We start from the raw sequence: 20,663 nt of genomic DNA, 5'->3' as shown, positions 1-20,663 counted from the left end.
TCTACCTCTACTCAGCTCTCTTCCCTCAGGTCCATGACCTATACCTCCTGCCACACAACCATTTCTTGTCCTCTCCTTATTAAATTCGGACAGCATCCTGGCCAGCAGTACAAGCTTGACAGCCCCAGAGCTGCCCGAGGAACCATCACCTTCCCCTTCACAGCTCTCACACGCTTGTTTCATGCTCATCTCCTGGGGAGGACAGTGGACACTCACTCCCCATCCCCTTCTTCGTGACAATCATAATTTTTGTGGTTCTCTTCCATGTCAGGTACTTTGCAGACCAAGGACTCCTGGTGGCTCTTTGTCACCTCGTACTTTGGATTTTTTTTCTTCTTTACAAGATTTTGTGGACTGGGGGAGGTGAGATGGAAGACAGGGAGGACCAGAGCTGCACATGGTATTGAAGACAGGGGAGCACCATGCATTTACGCAGCAGCACGTTTATGCTTTCCGTTTTGTTTGCTGTTCCTTCACTAATGAGTACTGACACTTGTTTTACCGATCGTTACGCTGCCATTTTTACAGGACGACCACAAAGGCTCCTTCCAGAGCCGTAACACCTGGTGCAGCAGTCATCAGGGCATACACCGCGTTGTGACCCCCCTCCTCCTCCCGCACGCATTGCTTTCGTTTATCTACAAGCAATTTCCTCTGGCACTTTATCATCTAATCATTCAGTACAAGGAGTTCTCCTGCAACACATTTCAACCAGCCCTTCTTTTCGTTATTCTTAATACTGTAAGGCTACACTCTTGCAAAATTTCAGTTCCTTACTTTAACCTCTGAGGTGACTGAAACTGTTCAAACAAAATCATTGCAAAAAATGTCAATAAACAACCCTGCTTCCTTGAAAAACGCTCAAACTATTCTTTCCCTTCGCAAAATTACCGGAAAACAGCCACTCTCCTAAATGAATTTCCCCAATCATTTAAAAAAAAAAAAAAAAAAATCTTCAAGCAGGCACTCCCCATAACGAGCTTTAGCCGTAATTGTTCCAGTTTGGCAGAGTTGAGAACACTTCACAGCAAGATCTTCTGTTAAGATCCCAACAACCTAACGCTTGGACCTCTCGTGCCATGCTAACGTGCCATCCCTGCCCCAAGAAGATGGAGCAGGAGCTCTACGGCTCAGGAAACAGCACTGCCAGGCCAAAAAAACCCCCACCCCAAACAAATAAGCAGACAAACCTAAAAGTCTAACAGCTACTGCTTGGCTCCAGATCCTCCGTGCAGAAGGTAGGAGCTAAAAAAAACAAAACCAAAAAAAAACCCCATCCCACCCCTCTGCAGACAGACTCCTATGCAGTGCCAAGAATATTTTGAAAGACACAAGATGTATAACTTTTTAACTGAATATTCATTTCTGAACTGAAGGGAAACATCTTAAGGGTGAGTGGGCGTAAGGAACGATTCCTCCTCGGCACTGCCACACTATTTATTAAAGGCTGTGAATACCCACAAGAATTCAGCTTTGGCCTTCGCACTGTACACTAACAAGCTTAGTTTACTGACATTCACAGAGCATATGGAGCTCTGCTTCAAATGATCCCTTTGAAAGGGACAATTAAATCAGACAACTGGAGATTGAACGACCAACAGAGCTAATTAAATTCTTAAGTCCTGTTTGTATATTTATCCAAATCTTTCTCACCGTTCTTGCTGAGAAGGGGAATGGGTTGGCTTGGGAGGTTGAGGGAACAAAAGTATGTCTTTTTTCCCCCCCCTCCCCTCCATAGTTACAGATGCGTTTGGAACAAAACTTGAGACAAGAAATCAATGCAGCCATTGGTGGCATTCATCTTATTGTGACAGAAATATTCCATTTTCCCTAGCTTATATTTTAAATTGCTTTCTGATATACCAAGTTATTATTTTTTTAGCCCCTTTGGTTCCTTACATAATTAAATGCCACGCCATTCAGCTTTTACAATTACTTTTACCATTTTCAGAGGAACATTGACACTCAGCAGCTTTCTCAACTTTCTGTGAAGAATTTATTCCCCACAAGTATTAGCTCTGCTGAGTATTTTCTCCTTCACTACATTCAAAGCTCTTAGCCACCCCTGTAGAAATCTTTTCCCTTGTACAGACTTTTCTGTAGAGTAGGTAGTATTTGCCAATCCTCAGTTTCCTTTCCTAGTATTCCATGTAACCAGAAGTAGCACAGAAAAGGGGAAAGGATAATGTTTTTTAATACCATGGTGCCTTCAGCTTGCAGGCAAGGGAGCATGGCTAACCACAACTTACGGACACATTTTTGTAAAAAATTCAGATTTTGCATTTAGTACTTGCAAAAACAACAACGCTCCCAAAAGGTCTCCTAGCTAAGCTATGAGCATTTTGCGCAATTACCCTACAGGTACAGATACACAGCCTCTGAAGCTTTGAGAACTGGCTTCTACGATTTCTCTTAGAAGACCACCTAAATTTTGGAGCATGCATGTTACCATCCCCTCTAACTTCGCTTTCAAGCTATTGCTCACACTAAATGCAGGTCCAGCAGCACAACACTCTCTCCAATTTTGCCAACTTGTGACAAAGCACACAGGACACCTTACAAAAGTACTTTATTGATATAGAAGTGACAAAGTGAACTCATATCATTCTGCAAGGAGCAAGTTCATCTTCCTTAACACTTACCTGAGAGAAATATAAACAGAGAAACACAGATTAGGGTAATGTCTCCCTTCCCAGGTAAGCTACTGAGAATTATTTGGCCAGTGGGGTTTTTTTTTGGGGGGGTGGGGGTGGGGTGGGGGGTTGTTTTGTATTGTTTTTTTAAGTTTGTGGACAATTGAGGGGAAAAAAAACCCAAACAAAACAGCACCTGAAGGAAAGGGCCTTTTAAACAAATTAATGGCTAAAGCTTTATTTCTGATAAAATTGCCAGCTTGTTTCTTAGCAGAACAATAGAAAGGAGTTTCCAGAGAGTGCCTAACAAGCACCAGGGAGGAAGCCTTCTCTACAGCAGGCACAGTACAACACCATAGGATCTTCTCCTGGGAATGAATTTAAAGTAGGAAACACTTTGAAGAAGGTGATAAACTTGCTTGTCATCTATGGCTCTACCAGTTGACCAAGTCATCCTTCAGAATTGCTGGAATGTTAGCAAGCATCACACTTCCAACTGAAAGCAATATATGCCTGACCATTTCATACCATTTTCAGCTCTGTCACAGATAAAGCTTGAATTATTGTCACAGACAATTCAAGAACCAAAAGGCTCTGTCCCCACTCTTCCCCATGAACCCAACTGGCATCCTGGCACAGTGCTTTGCACGAAGGTGAAGGAACTGGGGGCTCTGCAACAGGGAGCCCAAGGATCATCCAGTCCCAATTTTGTCTGAGGTCACAGTGACCTGAATCTAGCACGAATTATGCATAATTACCCTCCAAGCAAGTGGATCTGTGCCAACTGAACCTCATAAAAGTTTGGGCTGCTAGGAGGTAGCAGTGGACATATTCTAAAGTCCTGTTTACTTGAGTTGTTGAGGTTCCCCTCTGGAATAACCTTCCACAGCCTGCTCACTGGTTTCTCTTTCTCTTCTTGAGGCATCAGACTTTTGCTAAAATCTGTGATTTCCCTTTTGCTGTCATCTAGAGAAGCCTCTGTGAATTATGTCTCTGAACAGTCTGCAAAAGACCTCCAATATCTTCAGAACAAGCTCATACCTTTAAACAACCTAGATAACAGGCCTAGCATAAATTCTGCTCAGATAGGTCTTGCGTTCAGACATGGTGGTGTTCAGATGCCCACATATCAAGTTCCGAGTCTCAAACTCCACAAGGCGGCACAGCAGACAGAACCTCAGTACCACTTTATAGAGCTTGCCTTAGCTTTTCAGCCTACTCTCTCTCTCTAAAAGACTGTTATCTCAAATGGATACACGATATTTTTACATCAACATTTTTCATCAATTGTTTTATGTGGATATTAAGTTTCAGAGTGTGCTATCTGGAAATCTAGGCTGCTCCAGATCATGCTTTTAAAGACTTGCTCTATAATTCTCCTACCAGTTTGTAGGAGATGCATTTTTATCCTCTGATTTAGAAACACATTAAAGGATTTTCCATGGTTCTCTTAGCTAAGGTTGAACTTCGAGTATTTATTTATTGCATTGTTTACGTGTACTGTGAGCCACCCGATGAGGAAATGGAGAAATAAAAATAAAAACAACCTCCTCCTTTAGACCGCATCATTTCTGACACCATTTCTACTTAAAGATCAGCTCGGTTTTGTTTTTTTTTATGGAGGAAGAGAGTGAGCAAACACAGACTTCATTTTTTCATCATTTACTGAACCTATGGCATACAAGGCTCATTTATCACCAAGCCCTAGACTCAAGCTGAAATGCTAATAACATTACCTTTTCTTTGTGTCTGTAATTTCAATAATTAGTAAGCAAGCAGTTCTCAGAACAGTGTTATCTGATTTATCACAGGATTCTGGAAAGAAGATGGTGGTGCTGACACACTCGTGGTTTCCCTTCTGTTCACTTTTCACTTACAGCAGATTCAAGCCTCTCTGGAGTATCTACCCAAGAGATCTGACTGGAAAAGTAATTTGCAACTCTGAGCAGGATGGATGCTAACCTCCCCACTGATGCATCCTTGGGAACTGCCCAAGGAACAGTGGCTACAAGCAACGTGACCAGAGGATTGAAAAGTGATGCCACGAACCTCAGGTATTTTTAGTTCTGACTGTGGACTTCTTCATGACTGAAATATGCAACCAATAATGCCATTTCTAACAGCCCTCATCACCGCAAATACTAGCGAATGTAACTTGGGGCTGTAGAAGGGGAGTAAGGAGGGATTCTGAGTTTATTTAAAAAACAATTAAAACAGAAGGTAAAAACAACTGCAACAGAAATGAAAGGTGAGAGACATCGCAAACGTGCTGAGCAAGTCAGAAGCAAAAGCAGCTCATGCAATGCCAGCCAAACCTGAGCAGGCAGTGCTTCAGCCTCTCTTACCCACAGTCAGCAGCTAAAGATGTCCCCAAAGCTTCAACATAGCCAGGCACAAGGGAAGGTAGAGCGTGCAGCCTAGCAGAGGCACAAGTCTTCAGAAACCCCTCCCATGATGAAAAATATTCCTGCTCAGAAAGCATAGTGGCACACTTCTAAGTGAAGGCTGGTGTCACCTCTGTGTGGCCTGAAGAGATGCTAAGCTTTGCCCTTGTTTCCCTGCACTTAGCTCCCATGGCACAACACTAGCATTTGTGTTAAGGAAACACCATTATTCCTCTTGGTCAAACCTCATGGTCCTTAACTTAGGTGCAGGCTGCAAAACTTTCTCTTCAGAGTGGTGGGGTTGTTGAGGGGGGGAGAGGGGGTGTCTTGTTTGTGGTTTGGCTGAGGGTTTCTTTAGCATCGATGCAAGTCGCGCAAGAAAGTCATCTCTCTGAAATTATTTGAATAATGATTTGACTAGTTGTATGAAAATGGATACAGTGTTACTGAAAATAAAAATAAAAGATAGAATTCTCTTAAAAAAAGTATACAGGTGGCATGCACTGCACTGTGCTATCTGAGAGTCGGGACTCACCCTTACCAAAGAGCAAGGCTGACAGTAGGCATACAGTGACTGAACTCAGCACAGCACTGGGGCGTTCCAAAACAGCCTTCCCCCAAGACTACATCCAAAGGAGGAAAGCATCAACCTGCATGAGCGTAAGGTAGGTGTTCAAATAGCAGTCTCATCTGACAAAGATCTCAAGCAGAGACCTCACGGGGAGGGCTACAACATTATTAAAGGATTTTCTCCAATGTATGTACAACCTTACATTTGTTCCTTTATCTTGCAATGGAAAATTCTTATTACCACGGTTCAGTTAAAAGACAGTAAGAAGGACGGATAATACATAATGAAGGTACTGCATACATGATTTAAAGTTGCCTCCAAATACCTAATGTACAAACATTTGTTTTCCTTCAGATGCTAAGAATCAGCCAGAACAAGAGTAACGTGATTTTGGCTTGTGCAAAACAATGCTTTTTTTTTTTTTTAATAAGCAATGGACCTACCTTAAAAAAAAAAAAAAACAACAAACTTTTTTTTAATCAAATTGTCCTTACAGAAGACTCAGAGACAAGCCTTCTGCATAAGAAGTAACTGCATGAGACAAAAGATAATCGAAAGAGTACTGTTTTCTGCCATGTTCTTAGCATTCCTGGACTGCAAATTCAAGCTACAGAAAAAAGCCTGTGTATCAGATGCTGTACCAGATAATATAACAACGTGAATGTCTAAAGATTATCCTTGAAAAGTGAAGAGTTGCAGTGAGCCTAAATTTTTTAATTTTATTTTTTAAATACTGAGATCCCTGCTATAGATTCGATTTTTATTTTAGCTTTCCTACAGGGCATTGGCCTGGAGGAAGCCCATCTTACAGAAAAACCTTAAGACATTCTTTACCTCATCTTGCCCTGCATTAATGTCTCTGGTAATGCAGGACTCAGATAAGTCTATGTGGCCCCATACTGTCCTGCTGGTATATTTTCCAGTAATCCCTAGTTACCTCAAAAGCTGCATCTCTCTTTTCATCTTCTGCATATGAGTTTTACCCAGGTCTAGATTCAACAGTGGACTGAAATTCCTTTGCACACTGAAAGTTTCAGCTGTAATCTCATTAACTCCAGGCACTGAGTTCTGCAAGGCTGAAATGGTCTGAATGGACCATCCATAACGCCCCATTCCTTTGAGATCTCCTGCGCTTGCCAGAAAGAGGAATGGTATAAAGTCATCTTCCATCACAGGGAGACCTATAATTGAATTATCAAACTTTTTGACACTTGCTGAAGCCCTGCAAGTCTGCGCCATCATTCCCCAGAGACCTTCTCTTGAGCCAGCCCACTGACACACAGATAAGATAACGGTCTTTTCTGAAATACTGTTACAGTGGTTTTGCACAATGCAAACAACTGTTGAAAACAGAGGAGTACCAGTCTGGTGTGCCTCACTTCTAGCCAGCTCCAGCCTTCTCTTTCTGTCGCTGGTGTACCAGCAGAAGCTACAACCCAGAGGCTGCTCTTCCAGTCAGATGCCTTTTGGAGTGCTCTCCTTCCAGACGTGACCTATTGCAGGCCACAAATACATCAGGAGCTGATGATGAATGGAGACAATCTTTCTGTGTTTGTATTAGAGGAAAAACATCTCTCTGGTACTCTTTGTGCACAACTAAATGCAGGCAGTGCTGAGGCAGCTGGTGATGCCTCTCTCTGTTCACCAGCAAACCAGGCTACAATTACAGACCATGGTCCTGGAGATCCATCTGATAAATGATTATGTCCTTATTTCCAATAGATGTGCCCGTTCCTGTCGGGTGAACCTGAAGATGAGATTCTGACGGTTTATTCACTAGTCTGAACTATGAAGTCCTGAACTGAAAAATATTTCTTATAGTAAAACATACATTACTAGTAATTTTCTCTGGACAACATAGGACTACTTTAGACATGAAATCCTGAGATGGATAGACCTTAGACCTCTCTAATTTGAGGCTTCTGATGAGTTTGTTGGGGAAGATGAGATTTGGGAATGCTCATAGGTCTTCATCCTCTTCAAAGCACAAAGAACAGCGAGTGCAGGCTGTGCAACTTCTCCACTGGTAAGACATACAGCATCACTCTACAATCTGTGGTTGATCACTATTTTTACTTCTTTAGGGGGTTACACAGCCCATTTACCCTGGAGAAAAAATGGTAGCATAACTCTGTGGACATGACTTTACTGCTCTGCTGTCCAAGGTATAGATCATTCACACAAGCAAGAGACTAGCACATTTTATATGCCCCCAAGCACAGGACGCTGAGTCAGCAAGAGGTTTCTGGTTCATATTACCTGAACATTTCCAGATACTTTAAAATCACCATCACTACTTCTTCCAGATCTCACTTCTATTTCTCATCATCTTATAGGCTCTTAACAACAAGATGATGCTCAATAAAAATAAAATCTTTAGCAAGACAGTAGGGTCATTTCTATTTTCATTTCAGCCATATCCTCAAATGGACAAACTGCCTCCTGAGTATCGGGTTAGTATCAGAAGGAACTTGCTCTGGACTTGAGAATGTCACAATTTCCAGCGGGTTCATGTTTTTGGGAAAGTCCTACACTGAAAGACTTTAGGTAAGATGGAAAATCCTGACACAAGTCAGGCTTTTGACTCCATTCCCATGTCCAAAGGGCCACCATAGGTGGCCAGTTCTGGACTCACAGGGCTGTTAGCATCTGCTTTGTTTCTAATAAGCAGGGGGAAGGAAAGATCCTCATAGCTCCTACCCCTAAATCTGGTGAAGTAGTAAGAAAAGAGTTGTTCTCCTCCCCCCCGAGTGCTTTAAAAAAAAAAAAAGAAAAATCATCCACGTGAATCAAATAACTTGCTGAATGATTCATGACTGTCATATATGAACAAAAAAGTACCATGTCAATAAAGAGAATCAGAAAATTAAAAATTATAAGTGCAGATGATTAGAGCGAAACACATGAGTATTATGAATTCTGAATCTTAAGAATGGATGACATAGTCGCTGCATCTCCTTAACATTGGGGGGGGGGGGGGGGGGAATCTATTTAGTGGCTATCACCAGCCTTTGCAAAAAGGGTAAAAATAACGTTCATCACAAGAGGCAGGAATCCAACACATTAGATAGTCTGTGATGAGAACTCCATGAATAAAGCAGATAATATCAAATTAGTTAACTAAAAACCCAACGAAACAGCCGTTTACAGACAAAAAGAATACTTGCCTATGTGTTTCCAAATTAACAACCAGCTGGAATTACACATATTTGCTGTTTTAAAATAAGCAAAGAACCAGAGACACAAAAAGATCTGGATTTACCCACCCTCTCAGACACGTTGGGTTTTAACATTTACGGCGTACTGAAGAAAACACCCCACCTCTTTTCTCTTGATTTGATGTTACATTTGGCACAAAACTTTCATGTTCAGAAAGAGATTTGGCTAGACAGCAGATGGAGTATTCCATTAAAACACGAGTGGCAAAATGTGCCTACCCTCCCAGTCAAAAACAGCAAACCACTTCTCAGTAACATCTGCCTGCAGATCACAAGATGCTCACATGGATGCTTTCCCACAAAATACCTTTTCCTTACTCCTATCTAAAAGTATTCTTCTCCATAAGTGAATTCTGTAATGTAAAAAAAAAAAAAAAAGGGGGGGGGGGGGGGGGAGGCAAAAAAGCAGCCTCAGGTATTCTTCCTAGCACCGTTCACTTACCCAGAAAAGCATACAGAAACACTAACAGCATCAGAGGTAGGTACACCTGCAGGAGGCTATAAATGTCAAACAGAGGCCTGGAGCACTTGGTTCAGCAAGAATTGACTATTTCAAGTTAAGTGTAACTAGGAGGAAGAGAAACTTAGGTCACTTTATAAAAAAAAAAGATCTGTGGTAATATTAAAAAAAAAAAAAAAAAAAAAAAGGAGAGAGAAAGAGAAAAACCAGAGAGTACATTAATTATAATGGTTCTGTGGTCCTCCTGTATTTCAATTAGAAACCACTTTATTTACAGCTCTTGGCTCAGCAGCAGGCAACCCAACGAGAACATTTTTCATGGTGCAATTCCTAATGCAAATAAAAGTAAAGGTAACCCTAGAGTGGTTTGCTAACTTATATAATGAGACAGGAAACAAATGGTACAAGTGAATAACAATCACGTCAAATGCATTCAGAAAGACCACACGACTCAAATTCTTTGACAAGTACATTTACCTCAAAGAACTATCCAAAATAGCTCTTTTTTCCATAAATATATAAACACTTTTCCAAAGATATCATTTTAGTAGTAATTTAAATACACATTCCATCAAAACATAATGTTAAACCCATTCTCTCCACCCTCAAAACCAAGAAGTGACCACTAGAGAGAGAAATCTGTCTTTTCTGCTCAGCAAGTCCACATTTACTTGTTTCGGACAGAGTGAAGAAGAGCCCTAAGAGGCAACGCTGGGGTCTGCACAGGCAGCCCCCTTTGCACCACTTGAAGCTACAGCAGCATACGGGAGGTGAACGGGAGGAGTGGAGAAGACAAGTGGAAAAATGCATGTGTGGGAGAAACCAGTGTACACAAGCAGGCGACATGCAGTTAAGGTCTCCCAGCGATGGCTGAAACATCTCCCTGAAACCAGGGCAGGTTCACCAAGGACTGGCCTTGCGTGTTCGAGCAGCAAACCCCACAAATTTGCCACCAAATTCAGTTTGGTGACAGAGTTAAGGCGCAGCCCCCCACAGACGGCGCCATACGCTCCTCAGATGGCAACAGCACAGGCTGGAGTTACACCACCCACATCCTCCTCCCCCTCAGTTTATAGTTTACAACCGTAAATGATGAACTCCAGTAATAAACAGCAGACCTGCTTGTTCAGCAAAGGGGTCACACAGACTCGCACCACACTATTTCTCCCCACCTTTCCCTACGAGGATGGCCTCGTACAGACTAAGCTTCCACCAGCCAGCTACTAGCCCCGTCCAAGTTGTTACGCTTTTACTCAAAAATGTAACATCAAAGGGGAAAAACTCCTACAGCAATTTTTCATTTCATTTTTAAAATGGAAACAAAATAAATTTTGTCTGGTTTAACAGCACTTTTCCAAATTGTGCCAGATACAAAATTTTCCGTCTTTTCAAATTCACGAAGTTGCGTCAAACACTCGCATGCTCTCTCAAATGCTCTTCTCCTCTCTGGCTTGTCAGTTCACTTAGGAAAGAAATACCTACAAGGACATTTTGGGCTCCCATTTGGCAGAATGTTTTGAAGCAGTTTCTAATATCACAGAAAATGCCTATCAACAGCTGTTAGCAGCACAGGAGGGATCTGTCTGTATACAGATGCTCATATGCTAGCGAGCACTTTACTGAAAGGAGTAAGTGATGCGTGTTACTTTCTGCAACCCATTTGACTACGGGTAGTTTCAATTTGTGTTTTGCTCTTAACAGTGAGGAGATTCAGGAGTTGATCTTGTATCTCTATCAATTCACAAAGGCCCACTGCATTTAGAAAAGCAAGAAATGCAGGTATAGATATTTCTTTAAGATGTAAGCATTCCTTCAAGGCTATAAAAAGTATTTTGCACTGGGCAAACTATTTAAACAGGACTCCAGACCAATGCCTTCATTATCGCCCTCCAAAGATGTCCTACTTGACAACTGTGGGTACAACTGTGCAACTGATACCACCGCCAACTTGGTTGGCTCATCTCTCCAGGTTTCCTATACAGCCAATTAAAAAAAAAAAAAAAGGAGAAAAAAAAAAGAAAAAAGAAAGTTTCCAGAAAAGAAGGTGATCCAGAGCACTGAAATTCAGTTCCTGCTGAGCTGCCTTAAAGAAAAGACCCTCTGTCTCCACTTGATTGCAAAAGGGCCTAATGAAGTCAGGAGCCTAATGAAATTAGCTGATCTGGTCAGAAGCCTAAACTTAGGACAACTCAGAACATCCCGTTATTGATACTGCTGTCTTTTGTAACAGCAATAAGTCCAGTTAAACCTTTTTTATAACTAAGCAGCATCAGCTTTTTAGGGACCAGACATCATTTGGTTTGTGGACAGGCTACAACGCATCGCTAACGAAGACAAGGCTACAAGAAAGCAGGCTGCGATGCGGCAGGTGCAATGGTACAAAACACAGAGGAGGGAAAACTTTCTGCAAGGCAAACATCAAAGATCCAATACTTTTCTGCTATTATGCTGGAGAACCACGAGAGAGCCACCTCTGGAACTGTATTTAACACTATAACACACCAAACCCACCCACCCAGCTGAAAACTCCCCAAACACACAGAGCTGCCCACCCACACCAAACCACCTAAATTAGAACAACCGCTGAACGTACCAAAGTGCCGCGTGTCCTATTAGACCACCGTGGTAGCAAAAGCCGAACGGCACGTAGCAAATGCCCGAGCTGCACCTCCCGCACCACATGCAAGCCACCGAGCAGCCGGCCTTTTCCACTGGACGGCACCGTAAGGAAGAAATTTTGCGAGAATCTCAGCAGCCCTTAAAGCTGCTGTCGTGTGTCTGAAAAAAAAAATCCTAACACACAGTACCACTCCCACAAAAAAGGGATAGAGCTTGTTCTTACATAAGTATGTATATTATTTAACACTCAAAAACAACAGTTCCATCACATCTATGCAAAACCAGAAGTGGTGAGGAGCTACGGGAGGGGAGGGGGGGTGGGGGGAAAGAATTTCTACTCTATTGTATCTATCCATTTTGTTTATTTGCCTCAGGGCAAGTCAAGGGCCCTCAACACACTGCAGAAAAAGGACCACTATCCATTTTCTTTCTCTTCCTTTGCTGTAGCACAAGGTGACTGATGCAAGTATAATTCACACAGTATTTGTATCAATTAACTATTATCTCCTAGGAAATTATCTTTTGGATGTGGGAAAAAGTGATTACAAAACACCTTAAAGGTGAGATAAACAAATGCATGCCATCATCTTCTCAGCCTAACAATTGTTCCTGCTTTTGCAGTCATCTGAACGAGTTTTGCTCTTCCTTAGATTAAACAAACACATGCCGCCGAGATGCACGCACTGCTTCTGAGGTAGATGTGAAGGAGAAGGCCTAGGTGACAAAAATAACTTTCAAATAGATGTTAGTATATTCACATTGCAAAGAACATAAAAGGAGGCAGGAAGCAGGGGAGGGAAGTGTCTCTCTCTCATATTTAAGTGACAGTACAAGTAGCAGTGACTTTTTTTCCCTGAACTGCTCACAGATATGGGACCATTGCATAATCTTGCAATAATCTTGTAAATTCTATTCACGTTTTGTCTGAACGTTACAGGAATTCACAGAATTAAGAGCAAAAATCATGATTTTTTTTTTTCCACTCATCACTCAAAAGAAACAGATGCAAAATAGAGCAAGTTTTCCTGTAAAAACAGCTTCGTCCTACTTTATGAACTAGTTATTCCTAACTGTAACCACCTCCCCTTGCACAGAATATTATGTAGTGCTAAGAAGCTCCTCCAGTCTCTACAAACCAGCCATGATAAACAAGTTGGTTTGTGGCAAACAAAAATCCATATACACACACAGAGGAGTGTAACAGCTGGCTAATGGAAGCAGATGTGCCTTTGTATCCCAAGCCTAAACTCATCTGGGCAAGTAGCACTAGGAAAAAGGACCCAAGGGAAGGGAGAAGAGGTGCAACTTGGCATAGAACTGGAAAAAAAGAGGGTGAAGGGAATGAATGCATACATTTTTGAGATTTCGCCCTGGTAAAATCTTGGACTAAGATAAGTTTCACTGACATTTCTGCAGATACAGGGATAAAAGTCTCAAGAGATTCAATGTGAAAAGTTATTTAAAACATGCACAAATTTAATTTGATAATCAGCCTTTCAGTCAACCTATTTTCTGAGGGCAACAGGGGAAAAAAAAAAAGATTTAAATCTTATAAAAGAATATGGAGAAACACATTTTCCATTTCAGAATATATTATTTTTAGGACCACATGGAAAATGCCTTTCAAGGATACCATCCCTTGGTGGCATCTTAGATACACATGCTTGTCATGGAGGCCCCGATAAGCAGGTAACTCAGTGTCAACAATATAAAGACAAAAGCAAGTCAAATTCAATTTTACTTGAAGATGTGGCTTTCTAAAATACCACAGAGGAACAAAGGCATTTCTGCAGTAAAGAGACAGTTGGGGCTTTGCATGGCTTACTTCAAGAGCAGCAACATATAGCCTTCGTTATATTGAAAACCAAAAGCATTTTGCTTGAACCTTTTCCAGACCATCCTTGTTCTCTGACAGTCTTTCTCTACCTGATGTCTCTTCTAGTTTTTCGTTCACATTCCTGATGGTTCTTGACAGTTTCACATCACCATCCTGGAGGACTTTTTAAAAATAAACCCAGAATTTGAATCAACGTACTCCTTAGCAAAGGGACCTGGAGATGGACTATTTGTCACACCGGTACTGCCTCATCCCAAGCAGTCCCTGCAGCACATGCAACCTGCTTCTCAATCCAGCTGCATTACTCAGTTTGCACTTCTGTAAGGGTCCACTTCAAGAGAAATAATAATTTCCGCTTAAATTTAACTTCCTCTGAAGCGCCTAATGTGTCTTTCATAATCAGTTTTCCTTACCTGGCCTATGCTAACCTACTATAATCTACTGTACAAATTTCTGAACCTACCTTTAAGAAATCTGCGAGGCCATTAAATGCACCAGTCGCAGCAATTATGTTTTCCCGATTCAAGACAACATACAGGAACAAAATGCCCAACTGCTCTAGTTAACCATTCTGTGGAGTTTGGAGAAAACTTTCTTGTAATTTTGTAGAAAAGCATGCTGTGTCTTTCCTGTGTGAGGGATTTGTAATTTAGAAATAATATGCACTGGAAAATATCTTTTTAATGTGTCTGAGCATGCTTTTGAACACATAAAATAAGTACATCACAAAAGCATAGTACTTCATGATTTCTGAAGTTAAATACACAGTGTTAGTCTCCAAACAGACCAGCGTGGTCTCTCTCCTCCACATCCTTACCCCCTCACCACCCCAGGCTTTCAAAGTTGAACTCAGTGCTGTTTGGGTGTATGCGCACACATGTGCGTACATCCCTGCGTGTCTGTGTAGCATCATCTTCAAAGTGCCTCTGAGGAGGCGCATTCACTTTTTCTCAGGGAAAGCTATGGACTGGAAAGAATAAGCTCTTGCAGTATTAAGTTATTTAATACTTCAATACTGTAACAGATTAAAAAAAAACAAACAAAAACCAAACCTTGTACAAAGACCTTTTCCCACAGTGGTTTTAAGGCAGAACCAAAATTGGTTTACATCAGTGAAGCCCTCTACATAACTGGATCAGAAATTGTGTCTTGGGAAGAAAAGTTGCTATTACTTAACTCCTGAGCTTCAAAGAAACTTTAAGAAAGTTTCTTTCTTTGTAATGTTTCCTTCGACAGAGCTCAAGTCATCCTCAGATATTGCCATCTTACACTAACCCAAACAGAACGGGATGCTACGAAGGCGAATCAAACCCCTCCTAAGAACCACAGATGTTGGGAGATCACTGATGCGAGTTACAAAGGCTCCCTACCATTTGCCTTTGTAGTATTTACTTGAAAAAGATAAACTGGCATTACTCAGTAAACTTAGTTCTAGTCAAAGGCCTGGTAAACCCCACTTTACAGGCAGGAGAGAAACATACATTCACAAGCTAGAGCAAAACCCCACCAGAAGGGCTGAAGTCTCTGTCTTGACAACAGAGTAACAGCATTCAGTGGGCTAACAGCAAGATGGAAGAAGTATGACATTTCTTCTAGGGCTCCAATATTTTCATAAGCGGTCTAAAACATATATAGATGTCCTGGCTTCAAGTGACATGTATGGAAAGGGAACTTTCTCAGCAGAAGGCAGGGGTGGAAAAGCTGAGGGACCTGCTACGAGAACTAAAACCCCCTCAATAAACTCAAACCACCTCCTTCAGGTAGACAAATAATAAGGCAGGACAACTACTGTCACCGGAAACAGTTTGAAGAAACAGTTCTCTGCGTTCCAAATGGACTGATCCTAAACAAAGGATTAGGATGTAACAACGAGCAATGCAAACAAAGGCTGGAGCAACAGTGTCCTGACGGTGGAAGAGCTATAGACTTGATGCACATAATTCAAGTGTTTTCGACAGGATACAATTTTCCAATGTTAGCTTGTCCAACAGATACACACTTCCATACTTTTCTCTTTGCTGTTCATGAGTATTTTTGGCTTGTCAACATAAGTATGGATTTAAAAAGGCTGGGAATTGGACTTGCAAGCAATATTTGACAAAATCCTTTTACGCTACTAAGAAAATTGAGGTTTATTAGGGAAAGCATTTATGCAGATTAGAAAGCAGCAGAGACACAGAAAACACATGAGAACAAAAGAAACAGCTTTCAATAAGGCAAAAAAAAGATCAATGGAGAGACGCCCTCAGCTCTACACCGAGGATAGCAGTGTTTCATGTATTCTTGAACGAACTGGAAAGATGTGAAGGCAACACCTCCTCTCCCCTCCCCCCAAAAACCTGAACAGCTAAAATCCACAGATGACAAAATTATTTACAGTTGGTCAAAACCAGAGAAGACTGGAAAGAATTCCAGATGAACCATGCAAGGCCAGGCCAAGGGGCAAATTAAATCCACTACAGATCAATAAAAAGCAAAGTGCATTTAAATGAAAAATGCGAAGCACTCAAAACTCATTGTTGGGTTTAACAGTTCTGGAGTAACTCAATATTTGAATCAAGTCTTCAGCAAATAAATGAAAAACAGAGCTAGATATGCAAAGATACAACTTAGAATTTTTTTTTTTTCCCATTTTAAAGACAAAAGCATTCACGTGATTATCTAAAGGATAAGACCGACAACACTGTTGTGCCACAGCATAAATCAGAAGCATGTTCTCCATCAGAGTGCGGTGTTCAGCTCTTATCATCATATCTCTTCTTGAGATAGCAGATGTAGTAAAAGGTTCAGAAAATGGGGACAAGAATAACTCGGGACAAAGACAGATTTCTGTACAGAAAGAGACGGAGAAGTTTGAAGCAACCACACTAACGGGAGATGGATAAATTATCAAGGATATAAAAAAAAAAAAAAGAATTGTGAAAGACTGCAATGTTCCTATATACCCTCCTCATGCAGAAGCAAGGGCATCTTTGAAACAGCAATACACTGAAAGCTGCTAAAAGGAAATGTGTGTTTGTTTAGTTGTTTTGGTTCTGTGGTGGTGCTCTGTTGTTCCTTTCTTATTTTATTTTTATTCAGTGCTCAGTTTGCACAATATTTTGCCACAAGCTATGACGAAGACCTCGGAAAGATTCAGAGAAAGACTACAGTTTTACATAGCTCATAACAATGAGTAAGTTACTTTAGGTAGGGGAAAGATCAGAAACACCTGCCTGTCCTCTCTGTATTTGCAGGATGTCAGATTTTCAAGGTACAGGACCAAACACTAACAGAAAAGGCTCAGAATTTCCCCTTTGGGACATCAACATAACTGTCCACCTCAGGACAAAGGACATGTTGAAGTATCAGGCATTGCCCTCGCAAACAGTAGGCAACAGACACACACACAGAGGTTGCAGAACTGATCCATTAAGATACCTAATCCTCTGCAGAAGTGCAGAGTGGTATGTCCACGCAGTAAGGCAGAGGAAGCAGGGAACAAGGGAACACATAAAGCTTTGTTACGAATCTTCAGACTAAGGATGGTAGGTACAGGGTAGTTGCGCTCTCTGTTCAGAAGTGGACTTTGCAACGTTGGGAAGAAGAAACTGCACTGATTTCTCACGAGAGGGTCAACAGTGAAGAAGCTGCTGGGTTGCATCAGGGCAGTGCCATCGCAGTGGTCCAGCACAAACCGCCTCCTCCAGACACCATCCCTATGCAGCGTTCACAAAAGTGCTCTTACACAAGGCATTTACAACAGGAGCAAAGTATTTTTGCCATTAGTACTACAGTGTACACTCTTCACCAACGTATTCCTGAGTGTACAGGCCCTGTGTTATGCATGACAGCATGAGAGATTTTTGCATCTAGAAACCACCCCAGAACTAGGTTAGCCTGGCAGGCTTGCAGCACTTCATTTACATATGAGTCAATCCTTCTGCTATACAAACATTGTGATTACATTCTCCACTGTCCTTCTATTTATACTCACTGTTTAACCTGCAGGCATCCCGAGTTAATTAAACAAATCAATCCCATTGAGATAATTGTGTCTCAAGCAAATTAACACAATTAGCCTTCTAAAAAGAAAATCCAAGCACTACCCGCTATATTTCTTCACATAAATCATGTGCTCATTCCTCCAACTCTAGGTTCGTGGCTGTCTAGGAATCTGCCTTAAAATGAAAAGTATAATGACAGATGAAACCGGCTGACGTTTGACTGCAGCTTCTCTGTTTGCATCATTGACTTCCACTGAAGTCAGAGGCGCCTGTCAGAAATAAACATCCTTACAGGAGAAGGATGGAAGGAAGGATCCCGCTGCACCGGACACTTCACAGCTGTATCACTTTGAGGACAGTCCCTGCTCCAAAATAGTACATTACACTGGCACTTACAACCACGGCAAGATAAGCAGTGAGCTAGTTAATTGGATACACCAGGAGTTAGAGGCATTCTTCATCCTTTCTTCTCCAGCTCAAATTTACAGAAAACTCTCTGGAACAAAGCTGAAGTTCTACAAATGACATCTTGGTACCCATCCTCTTTTGGAGACCCGCACCTCCATCCCTCACTTGCACCAAAGCTGCTCTGGCAGTTTAACAGACACCATGACCCTCAGCCACCCGCTGTGTTTTCAGGGTGTTTTCGTTCCCCAGGGCAGCCTCAGAGCAACCCAACACACCTCAGCCTCCCCTGGACACAGCCCACCCTCCACCCGAGATCTCAACCACGGCAGGGCACGTCTATTTTTCTACCAGTCCTGGTAACAGAAGAGGCCACAACTTCTGGCTGAAAGCTGGAGACATCTCCAGCAACTGCAAGAAGATTGAGTGGAGCTACTCCGTCAGAGCCTGTGAGGAAAAGCAGTGAGAAGCGCCGAGCACCCTGCAACTAAAAATGGGCAACTTAAGTAAGAGGCCAACGTGCAAAACCACGATCTTGTCAGCTGAAGTGTCTAACCAACCCCACTCTTTCAAGAGACGGTAAAACATCTATGCAGTACATTTGTGATGGTGCAGACTGAGACCTCACAGTCGTTCGCGACAGTTACTGCGTTATTTCACGTAAGCCTGTGAGCAGCGAGGATTACTTGAATGCAGGAGACTCCATTTCACAGCTCGTGAGAAACTGCTGAGCAGAAGCAGGTAAGACTCTGTGTGTGTGTGTGCGCGCGCGTGCATGCGGGAGAGACAGAGAAAAAAAGATGTTAACGAATGTAACCAGTAATAACTGTCTTCTGTTTCTCTCAGCAGATGATTCAAGGAGGGGCGAGCCGCTCCTCCCGGTGCCTCCCGCTGGCTGCTAGGCAACCGCAGCAGCCGCGCAGGGGCAGGCGGGCATCCAGCACGAACTTCTTTCTCTTTTTGAAGGAATTAAAAAGGCTTAGTAGTACATTAGCTGCAAAACTGAGTGACTGACAACTGGTAACTGGTACTAAGTTCCTGGGAGTAATTACAGAGGGGGGAAAAAAGGAAGAGAAGTGATGGGTGGGAGAGGGGAGGACGGCAGGGCACCAGACTGGCACACTGCTGCCTGGGCACCACACACCAACGAGGGAGGGTATGCAGGAGGTGATTTAATGGAAGACTCCTCCATACTCTTTGCCAAAGGAAAATACAGCGCTTGTTTGGGGGTTTTTTAGCGTACCAGAACTAAAGCATTTTTCTCTCTCAGCACGTTTCTCATCCATGTGACACCATAACCAACGTATTACACTGGCTCAGCAAATATGGCTGAGATGGTAACGATGCTGCTCCCTCCACAGTTGCTCCAAACATGCCTCCGGACCATGCTGGCCAGCAACCAGGCCAGCCAGCCTCCCACCTTGACAGGGCTCTGGTACTGATCTGCTCCACAGAGCTCCCAGCCTTGACCCAGCCAGCTGCCCCCTCGCCGATCAAGCAGAATCCAGCCACGGACCACGCAGAAAAAGAGCCACTGAAATGGGCTTGGTGACAAACTAGCCTTTTCCTCCCATAAAATTATTTTTCCAGCTCGGATCCTTTCAGTGACTTGGTTCAGCAGACAGCCGCACAAGTGGGTCAGTCAGCACAGGCAAGGGTGGCCCCTTCAGCCACCCACTGGTGGGCCATGAAGCTGCGGTCTCCCAAGGTGGCAACTTCTCCTGCGCCACAGAAACACTCCCCATGCTCATGCGGGAGATGATAGCAGGCAGGAACAGGTAAAGCAGCCTCTTCCACAACCCTGTGGCAAGAAATAACTAGGCAGGATGCTTAAAAAGTGGTATTAACATTTTGCAGAAGGTACAGTTTACACTCAGTGTTGCCACTCACTATCCTAAAGAGCCGGAGAAGTTTTGCTAGTGTCCTGTTAGGGGACGCACTGTAGGAGGGTCCTACGCAAGTCAAGCATTCAGGTGAACCCTACTCAAACTGCACAGACAAGCAAGGGAAGAAGTTAGCCCCAAAGTCACGTACTGGGCCAAACAGGCAATCATCCCCCACTTCTGGTACGATCATTCTGAATTACACACTGCACTTAGCGTTTTCATTACCTCCACAAACCAGTGGCATAACCAGCAACTAGTTCTTATTAATTTAAAAAAAAAAAAAAAAAAGGTACTGTCTTACAAAAATATGTACTCTCCAGGAAAGTTAGAAGAAGCAAACTTACTTTATATGGCACATAAGTCTTCCCCAGCCTGATTTTTACACAGTGAAAAAAATCAGAATGTTTACATATAGACACCTACTACTTATTATAAAATGAACTTAACAGTGTATCAACTCACAACAAACAACACAAAACTTTTACATATGTATCTATCTATATATCATTTATGAGTCAGAGTCAAAATGGATAACAGATACAGCAGGAATACAAAAGTACTTTATTGCAGGGCAGCCTGGGAAAAGGGATAGATATCTTATCATAAAGTGTATTTAGAAAACCAGTTCTGTGACACAGGATCCACAGACACAGATGTCCTGTCA

General features: G+C 42.3%; 1 protein-coding gene across 12 annotated transcripts in view; it reads right to left on the bottom strand.

Moving 5' to 3' along the window:
* The window catches only part of TRERF1 (transcriptional regulating factor 1), a 102,503-nt gene that overhangs the window by 36,262 nt on the left and 45,578 nt on the right, over positions 1-20,663 (bottom strand). Inside the window, exon 1 of one of the 12 annotated variants that reach the window (XM_076334481.1) lies at positions 11,860-11,902. The exons of the other annotated variants lie outside the window; for them this stretch is intronic. The gene's annotated coding sequence lies outside the window, so the exon portion shown is untranslated. Of the gene's footprint in view, positions 1-11,859; positions 11,903-20,663 lie in introns of those variants that run through there. 12 annotated transcript variants of the gene reach the window in all.

The sequence above is a fragment of the Aptenodytes patagonicus genome, chromosome 3 (assembly GCF_965638725.1).
Source record: "Aptenodytes patagonicus chromosome 3, bAptPat1.pri.cur, whole genome shotgun sequence".
Classification (NCBI taxonomy): Eukaryota; Metazoa; Chordata; class Aves; order Sphenisciformes; family Spheniscidae; genus Aptenodytes; species Aptenodytes patagonicus.
This window is presented reverse-complemented; position numbering and strand designations above follow the sequence as displayed.